Source organism: Cydia amplana, chromosome 3 (assembly GCF_948474715.1).
Source record: "Cydia amplana chromosome 3, ilCydAmpl1.1, whole genome shotgun sequence".
Classification (NCBI taxonomy): domain Eukaryota; kingdom Metazoa; phylum Arthropoda; class Insecta; order Lepidoptera; family Tortricidae; genus Cydia; species Cydia amplana.
This window is the reverse complement of record NC_086071.1, coordinates 19,542,422-19,561,890: the sequence shown is the minus strand read 5'-3', so window position 1 is coordinate 19,561,890 and position 19,469 is coordinate 19,542,422. Positions and strand designations below refer to the sequence as shown.

Below are 19,469 nucleotides of genomic sequence, written 5' to 3'. Positions count from 1 at the left end.
ATTATTATTCTAGTTATCTCATTTAATATGAAATCTTAATCAAAATATTTGTTATAAAACAAATACTGGATGAGATATACAGGATGTGGCTATTCCTGAAATGTACATGAATTAATTGAGAAGCCGGATATCAGATGAAGAACAACGATAATTGATAACCGTTTCCTTGAGTTCTCAAAAATAGAACGAGATTCTGCGTTTAACCAGAATTTAACAGGCCAATTCGAGTATTCGTTATTTGATCTGTTTCCGATACGATACAATTCTGTCAGTGATACAGATCAGTATCATATCGGAAACAAATCGAATAACTAAAACTCGAATTGGCCTATAAGGTCCTTACTTAAGTAGTAAGTAAAGGAAGTTACAGCGATCTTCGCTCTTGTGTGCAAAGTTGCAAGTTACTCAAGTTAGGTAATATTGGTGTTCCGCACATTGTTGGCATCAACGTTAAATCATCGCACTTTCTTTGTTTCTACTTTAGATGGTACTTAGATGCATTGGAGTAGATGACGAAATAATGCATTGTTGTAGTTGCATAGTTGCTACATGTTTATTAAGAGGAAAGGGGACGGCCGTAAGTATATAATAACTTTTGTGTATGTCCACAGGAACGAACTGAACATGGTTTTGAGTTTGACAAAATTACAGGACGTCGAAAATGGCCTGAATCGCTTCGAGAAAAGGATGGTACGGCCGTGCCTCTTTGTATTGCTCGACTTGGCGGGGGCACTGCCGTGCCCCCAGATAATATGTTGGTAGGTTGATGTTGATCGTCAATAATCGTCATAATTGAAAACCTTGTAAATTCGGTGATTATCTATTACCAAAGAGAATTTGAAATAGAGGCGGATTGTCAAAGTAAATTATCTAGCGACAGTACATTTACTACCATCTTTCGACACTGATATGGCATAAGTATGGCGCTAGACGCCAAAGGTATGGTGCAATCTTTTCGAGCGATGGTGCCATACCTTTGGCCTACTGTCGAGTAGATGGCGTTAATTTTTGATATTTAACAAATTAACACATATCAGTGAAATAATAAGGATCAAAGTCAAATGGCGTTCTAACGATTTTTAGGGTTCCGTAGCCAAATGGAAAAAAACGGAACCCTTATGGATTCGTCATGTCTGTCTGTCTGTCCGTCTGTCCGTCTGTCTGTCCGTCCGTATGTCACAGTTTTGGGGGTTTCCCATACTTAGAACTGAAACTCAACATTTTTTTTTTCATCAAACCCATATGTGTGTGGTATATGGATAGGTCTTCGAAAATGATATTGAGGCTTCTAATATAATTTTCTTCTAAACTGAATAGTTTGCGCGAGAGACACTTCCAAAGTGGTAAAATGTGTCCCCCCCCCCCCTGTAACTTCTAAAATAAGAGAATGATAAAACTAAAAAAAATATATGATGTACATTACCATGCAAACTTCCACCGAAAATTGGTTTGAGCAAGATCTAGTAAGTAGTTTTTTTTAATACTTCATAAATCCCCTAAATACGGAACCCTTGATGGGCGAGTACGACTCGCACTTGGCCGCTTTTTTTTTATCTTCTGTCAAAAGATAGTGTATTGTGGGTACCTACATAATTTACCATGACAGTAACTCTCTATACACTCTATTATCTTTGCTATTATTATAAAGTAGCTATTAGCTCGATAGGAGCTATTTTGAAACTGATTTGGCAAACCTTGATCTATACTAGATCTTAGGTACATTAGTAATTTTAACGCTCTAAAATTAATTAAAACCTTTTAAATCCATTACCTAACAAATGGCTTGTCATACGAGTATGCTTAGAGTTGCAAAGTGGTCAAATCGTGAGTCTGAAGTCTTAACTTCGTGACCGCCAAAGCCTTTTGTGAAGCCTAGAAGGTCGAAAATATATTTTGCAAAACGCTGAGCGAACTGGGTCATGAAGAAATTTCATACAATTGACACTTGCTAAGTATTTAATACACTCAAGTGCAATGAATACGGGTCATTTAATTTGGAAGTTTCTAATAAAAGTGCCTTGTTTGCGCAGCTTTTGACATGCATTAATCATACTATCTCACTGTATCCCATAGATTGATATAATAGCTGACCGGGTCGTGGAGACACGGCCTGCGACTATATACCTACCTTATAATTAACTGTTTGCATTTTTCATATTTAGGATTACATTATATTAAAAAAAAGTAAAGAACATTACAGTAATAACTTCCCGTCTGCTAAAACAGGTCAATAATGGTTTTTTTCTATTTATATTTGAATTCGACTAAAAACGAACTTCCCGTAATATTATTGCTACAATAAGGTGAACATATCCGAGCATATTGGAGAGAAATACAATTATTTCACACTACATGACATGACACTACCTACAATAAACATAGGCATATGCAGTTAATTTAAGGGTCAAAACCAGTTCACAACACACGTGTGCCACATTTATGGCTTGATGTAGGCATAATGTGTGGACATTGCCATATGTGGACCTCTCACTTTAGCCAGCGTTGATTTAAACAGATATTGTTTGAACTCATTAATTAACTTGAACGGAGACTCGAAGACATAAATATTGCGTATGTATAAATATGGTGTGTAATTATTTAAAACATAAGCTAAGAACAATAAGATTAGTAAGTAAATAGCCAAGTTCTTTATTTGCAACTGTATAATAGTATATTACATAACTAGGGCAGTAAAATAAGAAATGTCTTTCTCTCTGAATATTACTGGCCGAGGTATAAAATAAAAATTAAATTTAAATCTTCTCGGGGCAGAGGTGTAGGGTTGGAGCCGGTCTGCCTAGCTTTATTTGACGTTCATAAGCGCATTGTAATTATGCCTACTTGAATAAACTATCTTTTATCTTTATCTTATCTTTATCTTTATCTATATTATTTTTATATTCGACGGAGCCGGAGCCCTAGCGGCAATTTCGTTTAACGCAGCCGGCCGAAAATTTACGGTTTCCGTACGGAGAACAGAAAAAAATGTTTATCTTTTTTATCTTTAAGTATATAAAATATATTAAATCACACAACATAATGTTGCTCACATATTTATTTAACAAATTATTAATAAGTTCAACGTGTCAGTTACTAATGCTAGCAGGTATAAAGGTACCTAAACCAGTTTTACAATTTATTAAGCTCTGAGCAAATATAATTAAACGATAATTAAATTTGTGCTGTCGGTGATTTATGACATAATATCGGCAGGACAAAGCTGGTAGCGGGGTGAAAGGCAAGGCATTCACAAAATGTAGGGTGACAAAGTTTTCTGATAGCTTTAAAAACTTCTTCTTTTGTATTGAGAGGTTCTTCAAACAATGGATGACTAGGAACAAGCGGAGATGGCCGTTGCGTTTTAAGTTGATATTATCGCCTATTTCTCCAACCGTCCTAAACAAAGTATGTCGGGATAAGGCGGGGTCCCGTTGTTTCCCATATAGTTTTAAGTCATAATGTATTGTTTGTCATATTATCATTAGTCATAAAACTGAAACCATTAACATTTCAGGATTTTCGTTAGGTTATTTTATACAACGGTTAGGTTAGGTTAGGTTTGTTTTATGGCAATCCTGAAAAGTGACGCGTTTCTGAACCAAATGAATTATGACTAACGACAATGCGGGCAAATAATACATTATGGCTTAAAACTATTTGGGAAACAATAGACACCCGGATAAGGCATGGTGACAGGCAATAAAACCGCGACCATGCTAAAGATAAGACGTTTTCCACAAAGTTTTCCGTCCATTGACCCGCCGCATTGTTGCTATTTCTATTGCACGCGCATAATTATACGAAAATATACGTGGAAAGTGTCTCTTCTTTACCGCCGCTGGAGATCTGGTTTTCGAAGCTAAATGGCTCCTGAAGTTTCTTTAACCCTATGTAATGTATTTAAAGGGGGTCCCGTTGTTTCCCATAAAGTTTTAAGTCATAATGTATTGTTTGTCATATTGTCATTAGTCATAAAACTGAGACCGTTAACATTTCAGGATTTTCGTTAGGTTATCCTATAGTTAGGTTAGGACCTAACTATAGGATAAAACCAAGGATTGCCATAAAACAAACCTATTTGTTTTATGGCAATCCTGAAAAGTGACGCGTTTCTGAACCAAATGCATTATGACTAACGAAAATGCGGGCAAACAATACATTATGGCTTAAGATTATTTGGGAAACAATAGATACCCAATGTAAAGACTACCCTATAGCCGCCCCGAAGCCAGTAAAAACGTCGCTCATTTCCTTGATTTTGACAAATCAAAATTGCATTTGGTTTGGCCAGTTTTGATGTCTAAGCGGCTAGTACACAAGACGACATTCATTTTAAGTACCTAGGCAAATTAATGTCTTGACGACGGTTTTGTCCACAAGTATTAGTCAATGGCAACACCTATTTTAAACATACACATATAATTTAATCAAGATCAACTCCTCGATAAAATAACAAACGATCTTATTTTGCAAACTCAGTTTTAAGCGAATTACCATAATCTAACCTTACCAATGTTTTATACGGTTATAAAACATTTTTATTAGCTACAAGTTCTTAACCTTTGCGACAGCTACAATGTTGCTCGTAGCTAAGTACTGGATTCTTATAGTTCTAAATGACCAACAAGCAAACACTATAGGTACCTACTGCCTTTTTGATCATCATAAAGTCTAACTTTAACGAGACTAAGGGCTTATTTAGACGGTGCGACAACTCGCATGCGAGTTTGATTACATTGCGTTATTTGATCGGTCGACTGAATTGATGTAACCTTAATGGTCCGCAATGTACTCGTACCTAACTAAAATCGTATACGAGTTTGCGCGCCGTCTAAATGAGCTCTTAGTCTAGCATAATCACCTGACATTCAAAGCTATCGGTTTAGATTACAGACTCATTAAATACCCGATAACATGGGTCACCTAGCCACAAGACTCAGTATTTTGATCTGTCATACCTCGCCCCCAAATTATGCTATAATGGCCTCTGTGTCACCGTATTAAGGCAGAATATAGATGGCTATCTAGACTTGTCGGTATCTTGTTGGCCTGATTGTTACACATACGTCAACGTAAGTGGCTTTGCATGCTCTTGCGCAATTCAGATTCGATTTTTGACAACGCCCTGAAATGACTGCGATTCAAATTGGGGTCGCACGACTTTGTGGGTTCTGTTGACATTAATAGGTAAGTAGTCCTAGAGTTCTCAATCAAACACAGTTATATCAGTATGACAAAATACTTGTAATAAAGACCAGGGATGTTGCGGATGCAGATTTTTTGACATCCGCGGATGCGGATGCGGATATTTAAAGGCTCACATCCGCGGATGCGGATGTCAAGATTAGGTACTGAGAAAACGTCAAATATTACATTCTTAGTATTTTTGTATTTAAAAAAAAACGAACCGTTTAGTATAAATTTGAGCAAGAATATAGGTGCGTTATATTTAATAAACAGTAACTTGGCCGACTTTACTGGATCTAGACGATTTCGTTATAGGTATTAGGTAATGACGAAATTACCTAGCACTTACGCCGCCGCTAAGACGTTTCTGTACCGACTTGTTCGACATCCGCATCCGCATAAGCTCCGCATCGATTTTATGCGGATGCGAATGCAGATGCGGATGTTGAAAATAATGCGGAAGTTCCGCGGTTGCGGATGCGGATGCGGATGTTCGCAACATCCCTAATAAAGACTACTTATTCACCGCTTCCGGTGCAAACCTGACCAAAATATTTACAGCATTACTTATGTAGAGTACCTATGTTTAGTTTATCTGTGACGTTTGGTTTACTTTGTCTATGATTAAAAAAAGATCATTCTTAGACCAAACTAGACATGGTTGTCATTAATTCTAATTGTATTACAACTTATCTATGAAGAGCCGTTGGACCTGAAACGTCGCAAAGTAAAAAAAAGCGGCCAAGTGCGAGTCGGACTCGCCCATGAAGGGTTCCGTATTTAGGCGATTTATGACGTATAAAAAAAAAACTACTTACTAGATCTCGTTCAAACCAATTTTCGGTGGAAGTTTACATGGTAATGTACATCATATATTTTTTTTAGTTTTATCATTCTCTTATTTTAGAAGTTACAGGGGGGGGGACACACATTTTACCACTTTGGAAGTGTCTCTCGCGCAAACTATTCAGTTTAGAAAAAAATTATATTAGAAACCTCAATATCATTTTTGAAGACCTATCCATAGATAACCTACACGTATGGGTTTGATGAAAAAAAAAATTTTGAGTTTCAGTTCGAAGTATGGGGAACCCCAAAAATTTATTGTTTTTTTTCTATTTTTGTGTGAAAATCTTAATGCGGTTCACAGAATACATCTACTTACCAAGTTTCAACAGTATAGTTTTTATAGTTTCGGAGAAAAGTGGCTGTGACATACGGACGGACAGACAGACGGACAGACAGACAGACATGACGAATCTATAAGGTTTCCGTTTTTTGCCATTTGGCTACGGAACCCTAATTAGCTTACGTATATCTAAAAATAAATATGTGATTTACCTATTAATTAATAAAAAGCCTATTTTTATTTATTTCTATAAATTAAGTCTAATTCTAAAAATGCCTATATAAAACGAGTCTAAATTTATGAAATATTTATGTGTTTAAATAGAGAATATTAAATAGGAATTCATAACGACAAATTTATAGGAATTGTTGTACTTTAGTTTTTTAAATACCCATTTGTTAACGTATAAGTACATAGTTAAGGTGAATACATCAGTATACAATTTATTACGATCAGAATTGGTCAAAATGACGGTCATTGAATTAAGGGGCTTATTTACTAGGAAAATTATAACTTGCAGATATGTAGGCTGTGCAAGGAAAAACACGTACTAAAATATTCGCTAGCATATAAAAAACAACATACTTAGGTAACAAAATTTCAAAAGTTTTAAGGTAGCAGCAATCTTTTGACTCAATTAAGAAAAAATAATCTTACAAAAACCTTTTATTAAATAATTGATCAAAACCTCAGACCCGTTCGTCAAGGCGAAATAATTCAAGTGATTCAGAATTTAATGTCACTCGAATTAAGCATTCAATAGCAAATAAATTTGCAAGAAACTATGTAAGTATGTATAGTACTTCCAGTTAGTAGGTACGTTGATTTCCGACAGGCCAATGCCAACGTTTGAAGAACCACCAGTTTTACTATACTTAGAAAATGCTAGTGACAGGCGGACAGGCAACGAATAAATAAATATTTCGGTTTCCTAATTTTAGTACCCACGCCACAATGTAACGTTTTCATTATCGATAAGTCGTCACTGTTCCAGAACGTGTCCTCTTTAAACTTACGTCAGGAGCAATTAGAGGTGACACCAGGGACTCAGGGTATCAACTCTCTCGATCTCTATCTCTTCAGCCCTTTTCTACCCTTCGGGTGTAGGCCTCCTTCATTTTACGCCACTATAGCAAGAAGCAAGAAGGGTATTGGTCGCAATCCCCACGATGACCAATGGGCTTGGGGCCCTCCCCCATTCAACTACCCTATTGGATATAAGATAGGTTCAGAAATATCAAGATAGGTACAGTCGGCGTCAAATATATGTTTACATTTTTCGCCTCATCACAAAGGAGTGAGCAAAAGTGTAAACATAGCTTTGACGTCGACTGTATATTAGGTACTAGTGGTAATAGTGGGAATTATTAGATACACCCTATTTTCTCAAATTAGGCATTTTAGGCAAGCCAGTGGGAGTCGAGTTCTATGGACGCTTAGTCATTGGTACTGCCTTTTTAGAGTTCCGTAGTCAACTAGGGACCCTTATAGTTTCGCTATGTTCGTCTGCCTGTTTGTCTGTCCGAGGCTTTTTGAATTAAGTACCTAGGTAACTACTTGTCGCATAATTTTAGGCCCAGCTGCACGCAACCACACGCACCGCAGTTTGCTTGTAAGCAAGCGGTGTAGAAACAAAACTCAATTGAGATAGTTATCTGTGATAAAATGGACAATGCGTATTGCAAATACGTAGGTAATAGGAGAATTTGTTCTTTAGATCACGTTTTTCCGTGTTCAAATAAAACAAGTTATAATTCAGAATTATCGATTCTTAAGTCGGAAACAACAACGTATTGTATGTAACTGGGGATTTCTGTCTCAATAAGCATATACAGACGTTCTGAAATAGTTCGGATTCGGCGCGATATTGCTGCCACAATGGTCAAAAAAGCGGCCAAGTGCGAGTCGGACTCGCCCATGAAGGGTTCCGTATTTAGGCGATTTATGACGTATTAAAAAAAAAAACTACTTACTAGATCTCGTTCAAACCAATTTTCGGTGGAAGTTTACACGGTAATGTACATCATATAGTTTTTTTAGTTTTATCATTCTGTTATTTTAGAAGTTACACACATTTTACCACTTTGGAAGTGTCTCTCGCGCAAACTATTCAGTTTAGAAAAAAATGATATTAGAAACCTCAATATCATTTTTGAAGACCTATCCATAGATACCCCCCACGTATAGGTTTGATGAAAAAAAAATTTTGAGTTTCAGTTCTAAGTATAGGGAACCCCAAAAATTTATTGTTTTTTTTCTATTTTTGTGTGAAAATCTTAATGCGGTTCACAGAATACATCTACTTACCAAGTTTCAATTTCATAAAGTTCTTATAGTTTCGGAGAAAAGTGACTGTGACATACACGGACAGACGGACAGACAGACAGACAGACATGACGAATCTATAAGGGTTCCGTTTTTTGCCATTTGGCTACGGAACCCTAAAAATCGGGGCAACGAGTCAACAACATCGATTTTGACATTTAAATATTCAGCCTATATACCGTATACGTCCCACTGGCTGGGCACAGGCCTCCTCTAATGCGCGAGAGGGGTTTGGGTTGTAGGTAATTTTGTCGAGACATTTATACATCATTTACGTAGGTATATATATATTAAATTTGACATTAACCTATTTGTACTTTGAACGCCCGCTTAGTGTAATATGAAACGTACGCACGACGTCACGTTCAAATTAACTCCTCCTTCTACATAGTTATAATTAAACATATATATATATTTATACAGTCAGCAACCCTATTGGACTTAAAATTATGTGCTTATTGTTTCTTTTTTCTTTTTCCTTTTGTTTTATTTTGTTACTGTGTTTAGCGACAATAAATGACTTTTTATTTATTTATTTATTTTATTTTATTAACAACCTCTGCTGCTGACCCTACCCTACCTATTGTACCTAATCCAATTATAAGAACACATAAAGTCACATGTTAATAATCAATAAGTCACAAACCGATCGATCACGAATTATCATATCAGAAAGCTCAGCTTTCTTACATAAAGCCGAGCGAGGTCAAGGTGGGGCGAAAGTGAACGGGAGCATATTCCGGTTTTATTAACGCATTGTGCATTGTAGCCTCCGTTATTACCTAATTAATCATGTATGCGGACGATCCAGCGATAAAATTGGACAAAACACGCGTGACTTTTGGCACGAAGCTTACGTTATATACCTAAGTAGGTAGTTAGACTTTTTTGTGATGTTCGAATGTTATAAACCAGGGATGTTGCGGATGCAGATTTTTTGACATCCGCGGATGCGGATGCGGATATTTAAAGGCTCACATCCGCGGATGCGGATGCGGATGCGGATGTCAAGATTAGGTACTTAAAAAACGTCAAATATTACATTTTAAGTATTTTTTTATAAAAAAAAAACGAAACGTTTAGTGTTTGAGCAAGTATATAGGTGCGATATTTAATAAACAGTAACTTCACCGACTTTTCTGGATCTAGACGATTTCGTTATAGGTAATGACGAAATTACTTAGCACTTATAGTCGGGTCAGCACAGTTCATAATGTATGAGAGCTCTACATGAATTCTCACACTAGAGATTTTTTGAGATGTGATATGTTGCAAATACTATATTTAAAAAAAAATCTCCACAAAATATGTCACATGGTTTTAATAAATCCAAACTATTATTAAAATAGAAAAAATATATCAAAACATGAATCCGACACTCGAGATTTTTTAATATGCAGTTCTCAAACATATACTCATTATGTATTTATATTTTCTCCCAGCTTGACACCAAAACCAGCTCCCAATAATTTTCTTTATTAAAAATATTTTTTTATATAAAAATAACAACTATGTGTACATAACAATTACATGTTAATTAAGCTCTGTATATTTACTATATCCTACAAAAAAATCTCTCACGTAAATTAATCCATTTAATTACTATTAACCATTTTTGTTTTGAAAATGTTTTCGTTGCTTCGAGAAAATGGACAGTGGGTTTGTTTTTCACTTTCTCAAATCTCTTTCTCATGTTAGTGTAACAACAAAAAATCTCCCACGTATATGTAATATTGTATGGAATAAAACCATTATCAAATCATCCAAGCTATTTAAATTACCCTAAATGGCGGGTACTGATTCACTGTAGAGAACGTTTTATCGACTTCCATATCTCCGTCTCACTTCAATGTTCGCGGCAGACGATTGTTCCGCTTCAACAGCCGAGAGTTCGCGATCCGGTCGACCGTTAATTCTCCCATGACTATCTTACCCAGTTTCATCGGTATGCGTTGCGCGCTTACTTAACACACCTCAGGCCAAGCTCCTATAAAACGCGCAATGCATGCATGCATTGCGGTATCTCCTATACGTCACATATGTCAGCTATGAGGCTATGACATGGCTATGACAGACTGTGGCAGTTAGTTCCAAACAAGTATACAGACTTGTCTACCCACCATAAAGTTTAGCGTAAAGAGAATATATCACTCCTTAGTGAAAAACCATACGGTTTGTGCGAAGTTGAGCGTTATGTCAATGCTAATAAAGATGATGGTTTGACTTACGGAAATGAGTAATATAATATCATTTTATTTTATATTTCCAAATCCCGTTTCATTTACACCCAATATTAAATCGTTTTCCGTAATAAAATGCGTATATAATTACTGTCATCATCTGTATTTATTTTATTTCTTTAACCCCCGTTATTCATAAACGCGCTACAAACCTCAATTAGCTAATAATAGTAATAATCGTTTGTCCTTATCTGTCACTTTAACTTATGTATTTGTAAGTAAGGGATAAACATAATTGAACTAAATCAGGCCCGTAAAGTTTATGAATAAAGTGGTCAATCTTTATTGCACAAAAGAAAAACCTTATAGTACAAGAGGCGGACTTAATGCCATAAGGCATTCTCTACCAGTTAACGATGGCTTGTCCTCCGGCCCATTTGATCGATGACCTCCTTTGATTATTTATTTTTAATGGACGCCAAAATCCAGACAGGAACTTCGATTTTGACATTTACCACAGTAATGCAGTCTGTAGCAATGTCGCGCTTCAAAATTGCTGCAGTCGACTGCATTGCTGTAGAAAACGTGAAAAAGGTCATTCAAAGGGTAATAGGGTTATATACACCGTGGGATTTAATAACCCGAAAGATTTAAACCAACGATTTTAGAGCCTAATTAGAGTATATAAAGTTATATAACACATAGTCCAAAAACCCTTAATTTAAGAGATATTAATTATTTAAAACAAATCACAAGTAAAAAAATCTCAATTCTAACACACCCTTATGCGTGACGTAGCCACCAACTAATTTTACACGCAGACGCACTAACTACATGGTTATTAGCCAGTTTCACTTAATTAAGTTTGATATCCTACAAAAAGGTTTCACTACCGAAATTTTGTTCTGTTCTCAATCACGAGAGTACAAACTATTTACCTTTACGATAACTGGCTGATAGTTTGACGAAAATGACGAAATTGATGTCAATAAAATGACATATTTCATATGTCACACAAGATATGCGCAAGATAACATCTTTAAATTTGATTGACTGTAATAAATAAAATTCATTTAGCGGATATTCACTTTGGGTACGGATTTGGAAACCCGAAGAACTATGTGCTTCCGGCACGACGGACCCACTTCAGCCTAGAAGTTCGTAAATTGGCTAGACGAACAATACCCTGAGAGGTGGATTGGCCGTGGAAGCAACGTCCTAACCTGGCCCGCCCGGTCACCCGACTTAACGCCATTGGTTTTTTTCTATGGGGAACTCTGAAAGATAAGGAAGGAATACTCAACACCAGTGAACTCTGGAGAAGAATTATTAATAAAAATTCGAACGGCTTCCGAAGAAATAAAGAACACTTTTGTAAACCTAAATAATGAAATCCGTTTAAAATTAAATCTTTGTGCTGAAAACGGTGGTACACACTTCGAAAACCTAATTCTTAATGAAATAAAAAAGCGTAATTGTTTAACATAGTTGTTTATTTTACTTTACTCAGTATAAATCAACACATCGAGAATTTAAAATACGTACTGATAAGCATGATCGATATTTTAACAAAAGGTCATTCAAGTAATCATCCCTTTCCAGCTGTAGTATGAGTTAAAACAATAAGAGGCATGATTTCTTTCGGATATAATCATGGTTAATGGCTTTGGTTACCTCACTCAAAGGAAAAGATTTTATCGCAAAGTTTCAACAATAATAACTGCACTGTACCTACTGTTGTAGTAATTAATAAAGTTTTGATACAATTTGTGGTATTTTGAGGTGCCAATCAATTGAAATAATTTCAACGTAAACATGATCCTAGACATAACTTGACACTTCTTGTCATGGAACACATGTCACTGCATTCGCCGTGCATCGTATGATATCGGAGTGATTCATGAAATGTCATGCTCGCTCTCTGTTTCTCTACTTGAGATTAATTAAACTCGCTCACTCTCTGAATAAAGGTTTGTTCACAAAGAAGCGGTAAATTAATATGATTTAATTTGTACTGAAATAGTAGTTTAATTAAAATATATAATTGGACCCATGTTGATATAACATTATTCACTCGTACTGTCGTCAAAAACACGTGATTTAAATCTTTCGGGTTATTAAATCCCGCGGTGTATAAAATGAAATGATGCATTAATAAAACTTTAGTTAATTAACAATATTATATTAAATCATTAACAACTTTGACAGCTGCAGCACGATCTCTTCGCAGGTAGGTGCTCTACAAGGAGTTTATATTACAACATTATTTCCAAGAAATAATCTCTCATTGTTACGAAAATGTTGGTAGGGTGGCTTTAGGTTACTTTTCGTTCATATCGTCTTGGATATGGGTGAACATGGTGTTAATACACTCAGTATCAATCAACCTGTAAAGATATTGTAGCCTGGCCTTTTCTCGAAAAGTCTTCTAGAAAAATTTACGCTCATGTCGTCTCGGATATGAGTATATTTGGTATCAGTGCATTCAGTATAATATCCTGAACACAAATATATGAGATGACAAGCGCGAAAGTGGTGAGGGTAGTTGCTATGACGCAAAGTTTTTACCATTTTTCTTTTAAACATACCATGTGGGGTACCAAATGAAAGGGCCTTGTGAGTAGATCACAAATATATAACACACTGTAACACTTTTACTACTTAATCCAACAAATTATTTGAAAACGTTCAAAAATTTCACAATGAGTTGAATTCCAACTGCTCTAAATTGACTAAGATAACTTGATCCCAAGTTTCCTTGCAATTATACGTAATCGAGGGCCAGGCTCATACTAGTTCTCATGTCGCGATGCGCTAACGCTAACAAAAACTAAGCGTTACGAATTGCTGACATTTGCTTCTTTTAGTTTCACTCTACTCAAGCATCGGATGACAGGATCGTTGAAAAGGGACAAACATATCCTTTGACGTTACGTTACTCTTCTCGTGAATTGTCAAATTTTAAAATTCGAAATTAGCTTTGGAATTTGTCCGGGTGGCTATTCGAAGTATAACTTGGTGGACGGTACTTACTAACCAAATAAGCTTGAGATCCAGTATCATAGATAGTTGTAAGACTTCAAGGGTCTATTTATATCTGACTGTGCATCCTGTATTCTAAACGTTTTGTGAATAGATATAAAAATTGACACCTATCATTTTTCACATAAACACAGACACTTTATGCATTGAATTCTTAAATCTTAACGCAATGCCATAAGTCATAAGGTATATTTTCCTAATATACCTTGATGCTAATTCGAACTTTGTTATAAAAGATGTAATTTTATTTTTTATTTATATTTCACTCGTACTAGATGAAATATGTATTGGTGCGAGCGAGACGGTTGGGCGAATGATAACAAAATGATATCTTTTTGACATCTTAAACAAAGTTTGACTTGGCCTCTGTGGAAGCCTGGAAATACAGCATACTTCATTGACTTTTTATGCTGGAAATTGATTTAATAATTGCGAGAAAAATAAGTATGTTATTCTTCAATAACTTGTACAGTTACTGTCAAAAAACTAGAAGTGTCCATTAATTGTGTAGAACATTATTTGCTGTTTGTTTCCAATATCATGCTGCTATTCTGCGAATATAGCAGTTCCTCAGGCAGATAAATTAAACATGATCGAAACAAATACTATTAACCACAATAGTAAACTTTTCTCTCAGTGTGGGATATTCTCGGTCATGAAAAACTTACAAAGTTATTGTTTTTTTCATTAAATCTATAATTAATATTATTGTCGGGAGAAATTCTGACCGTGTAGTCGTGTAAGCTTCATAGCCCATTCTTCAAAAAATCTCTAGTGTGAAATTACTGTTTAGGTAGTATAAAATATAAAATAAAAAAAATGTTATTTCTCAAAAACGGGAACAGATATCAAGTTGTTAATTCGCAGCCGGGTATTCAATATGATATATAATTCACCCGTGTAGAAACATTTGACTGTGCAATTAATGTAACTTTAACTTTATATTGACTCCACTATTACGCCGCCGCTAAGACATTTCTGTACCGACTTGTTCGACATCCGCATCCGCATAAGCTCCGCATCGAATTTATGCGGATGCGGATGCAGATGCGGATGTTGAAAATAATGCGGAAGTTCCGCGGTTGCGGATGTTCGCAACATCCCTGTTATAAACCAATGTTTTAACAAGCAGATACGCCTGCGAGCGATACTATAAATTTATATATAAAAGGAAAAAATAAAAAAAATACGCTTCCGGCAGGACTTGAACCCGCAACCTCTGCAATGCTCTTAACCAATTGAGCTACGCTCGTGGTTCAATTTTGGAATTTTGAGCTTGCTCGGGTATCAATATTAGCACGAGAGGTTAAACCATTGACATACATGTATTACGTACTTCAATGGGTTATTTAAACAACAACTTTGCCCCCTTGTAAAACAAATAAGTATACCTAGGTATTTTAAGAGTCTTCTGTAGGAATTCGTAAATAAGTCGTCTGTAGAAATGTATCATAATCAATAGTTATTGAGTTTCTATTGTGGTAATAAAATATATTATTATTAACGTTACCATAATTATGTCTCTTGAAGTCAAATCGCTCAAGGCCGCAAAAATTCCATGCTTTCACTTATCCGTATCGAATTCCATGCATCATGCGGTGCACCTTTTGCTACCGGTTGCAGACGTTACGTAACAAAATTAAACCAGTTTTTGGCAAAAATTGAATTTTTGGTACCAGTTTTTATCGCTGACTGTATTTTTTTCTCCACCGACAACTAATACTCATCGAGACAATTCTAAAAACCACAAACACAATTAGGTCGATTGTTTCGTTGTTTTATCACAGAGTTCCTATAGCCACCTCCTGTCTCCATCATCAGATCAGCTTACATATGTGTACAAATTTTCAGCTTCATTGGAAGTCGGGAAGTGGATCAAATTTAACTTGCAAGATTTGACCCGTACAAACATACATTAGGTAAATTGCAAGTTAATAAAAAGCTTGTATGCTCCCTAGTAATACATATATATATAAGTGTCCGTCAGATTAGTCTGACAGCAGTGACAGCTGTTTGGAGTTGGGCAGAGAAAACGGAAGGATATGCTGTATAGCTACAGCATACTTATGGTATTATTTGAGAAATTACCGTGTAAGAAATATTAGGATTCTTATTTTTAGGCTGAGAATATTCCTTTTTTCCTTATTAATTTCTCTCTTTTACTCCAATGAAGGCGTAACAGACAGTGACAGAGAAAGATGCCCGCAATTTGGGAACTTCGATTTTCGCGGTTATAGCCCTGTAAGGATCTCCTTAATGTGATAAACATGACAACACTTGCTTGAAGGAAAACTTCAGTCTTCTGACGGTCTAGCATGAGTTGCGTTCTCGCGCGCGACTCCATACTTGAAGTCGCGCGCGAGAACGCAACTCATGCTAGACCGCCTGGTGTTTTGCAATTCTACATAATATATAACACGTAATTTAGAGCTCCGTGTGGCTAGACCGTTCTTAATTACCTACGGTTGCGCAAATTGAATGCATTCTGAACACTTCCTTGTTAAATGCATACCTATTTAAAGTTATAAATAGATTTTTTACGTTTTAGCGTTGTTAGCAAAGGCGATTTCAGCGCTGTTATATATTAATCTTATTCTAAGGACGATTTATTTTTATATTTAAAAACCAATTTGGACAACATTTTCATTGTCTTAGGATTTGAATTAGAGTACCTATGTCAAGAACAAGACATCGACTTGCAAAAGTTTCAACAACAAAGTGTGAAAGCCTCAATATATATGTACTCCATAATGACACTCTACACTTTGTTTTGTCAATTTCGCGGTGTATATTAGCGTCCCTCTTCACTGAACCACTAAATAGGAATGCGGGTTAAAAGAATTATCAGAAAATATAAATACTACTTATGAATGATGTCTAAATAATAATAACGCAGCTGTTTTATAAACTTAGATAACATTACCTACATTTTAATATGTCTAAACAAATTAATCACACGAATGTTATCAGCCGCGTAACTAATAAGATCTAGAATCTAGATATGTAGGTACCGCTAGAGTACTAATCGCTTAACTTTCTTGTCGTCTCGAATGATAGCTTGTAATACGACATCCTCAGTTTAATCTAAGATCTGTGATAGTTTTCTTCACCTACTTTCCCGCATAACCTGTGCTTTACTCTGTATAAATGCTATATCAATATTTATTCCCACAACCAGGCGTGTCTCACTCCGAGATTTCGTCGCTTTGCTACAGGTAGCTAAAAGTACATCCGTTCGGCCCCAATTTTGGGGAAAGCCATAAGCCGCGCGTGGCGCTGTCGCCACCTAGCGGCCATATCTGTGCTGATCGTAACAGACGCGATTTGTTAGAGAGTGAATCTTCTGTACTTAGTACTATTATTTATTCTGTGCCACAACACAAGCCTTCTTGAGCTTACTGTGGGACTTGGTCAATCTGTGTAAGAATGTCCTATAATACTTATTTATTTATTGAATCCGACTTATAAAGTACCTACAGTGAGCTGAAAAATAGCACATCCATTTTAAGAATGGAATTCATTCATAAAATTGGTATACTCTGTGCGGAAAGAGAAGAGTTGTGGAATGTATTGGGCCCCATACATTCCACGACTCTTGTATTTCCGCACAGACTCTACGCGATTTTATAGGTAGTTTTGGGGATTATAAGTATATATAGTATTTTTCTTAGTATAAAATAGCTAGTGATATAGCCGAGGGAGCTGATGAGCAAAATTATAAACAAAAGTATATTTTCAAAGTGATCGAGATATAAAAAAGGTAAAAACATCTTACGTTGCAGTTTCGCGCGGCGCGCCATATATTTTGTCCCTACTAATTTCCTGGCTACTAAAACTTGAGCCCTTCTCTTAAGTATTGCTGTTAATACATTTTGTGGTAATAACACCTTACAATTTAGATAATCCTCGGTGAATAACTTACTTACTCAGTTAATGACGATTTGATGAATGTCAGAAGTTTGATGATTGCATCTCCGTTCTAATTCGTGATCGCTGGACATATGTGATTGCGAAATCAATAAGAGCTTGATTGATTTGATGAATCTATTAATTACTCGTAGCATTAAAAGTTTTGCGCAATATCTACTGTATACAGATTTAAAATCGGTACGAGTACTTATTGCCATTATAATTGTGGTCGACAATTATTATAATTATTCTAGTAAGGTAAACGTACTAGTGCTCGACATGCTAATGCCCAATAGATGACACCCTACTGTCACCTCTATTGACATAGACTTAAGTTTCAAGATGACATGTAGGTACTGGGACCGCGTCGAGCACCAGTACGTTTACCTTACATTGTGTTTCTTAAATACGATTCAACCACACTTGAATCCTTTTTATTTTCTAGTTATTTAGTAGGTGTGGTTTGCTTTATAGGCGCACCAAATTTTAAGTAAGATTTTAAGTAAGGTTCCGTAAAACGGGGTGAGTAGGTTTCGCGGGGAGAGGTGGGTTATGAATGGGGAGAGAAGGTTTGAGAGGGGGGTGAGAAGGGATTTTAAGGCTACTGCTATAAAAATAATGTATTCCAATTTAAAATGGAGCTATAGTAATACGCATAATAAAAAAAAATCGATCCAACAATCTTCCAAAATCACCTTTGTATGAAAACCCCTCTCACCCCAAATACGAGGCACTACGGGGTGAGGTGGGTTTTCCTCTTTATCGTCAAAGTTATGAAATGGAACTACCCAAAATAAAATAAAAACTAAAATACAAACGTCCGGAACACTTATTATATACACCATTCAATTTTCATATGTAAAAATAAAATGTTATCGAGGTTTGAATTTCAGTTTTGACCCTACTCACCCCATTTTACGCTTCCTTATTGTATAAATAATGAAAATGAAAACAATGAAAAGTTATAGCATTGCATACATTTAATGTGCTAACTGCTAATTTAAAATACCTTTACTAAGATCCAGTTATGAACTGTCGAACAGGAAGTATATTTGTTATTCTTACCACAGTACTAGTTGATATACTTTTAAATTCGCCATTACCTGCAAACAAATATAAAATAAGATTAATATAAGGATTTTTTAAATTTAGTAAATAAAATTCAAAATAATCTAGAAAGCTACAAAATACAAATCGAAAATACTTTAGAAACCTCTTTATGAATACTTATACACATTGAGATATTTGGAGTTTTAAGCGATTCCCAACGAACTTTGAGCGAAAGTCGTCCAGTCTGCGATCGCTTTCCAGCGAAACCAGTCGGCTTTCTTCGGAGCTTGATAGCTCAGTGATTCAGGCGCGGGCGCATGCCATGAGCGACTGCGGGTGTGCGTCCGTCAAAGGGCCACCTCCATTGACGTATATATATCTCAGGACTTGCCTTACGGGCAATAAGAATGGGGCCAGTATAGCGGTTTGACACCGCTACAACGCGATTGGCTGATGCGCGCGCGCGGCCGCGCGATTGGTCGCAACTATTTGCGTTAGACTGCACGATTGGCTCGAATTCGTGAGTGATACCGCTGAACTAGTACCATTTTTAGTGGACGTAAGGGCAGTCCCAAGATATTATGGCAATCCCGAAAAGTGATGCGTTTCTGAACCAAATGAATTATGACTAACGAAAATGCAGGCAA

General features: G+C 36.0%; 1 protein-coding gene across 9 annotated transcripts in view; it reads right to left on the bottom strand.

Annotated features, from left to right (window-relative positions):
• The window catches only part of LOC134662747 (mucin-2-like), a 141,179-nt gene that overhangs the window by 15,601 nt on the left and 106,109 nt on the right, over positions 1 to 19,469 (bottom strand). The window lies entirely within an intron of this gene.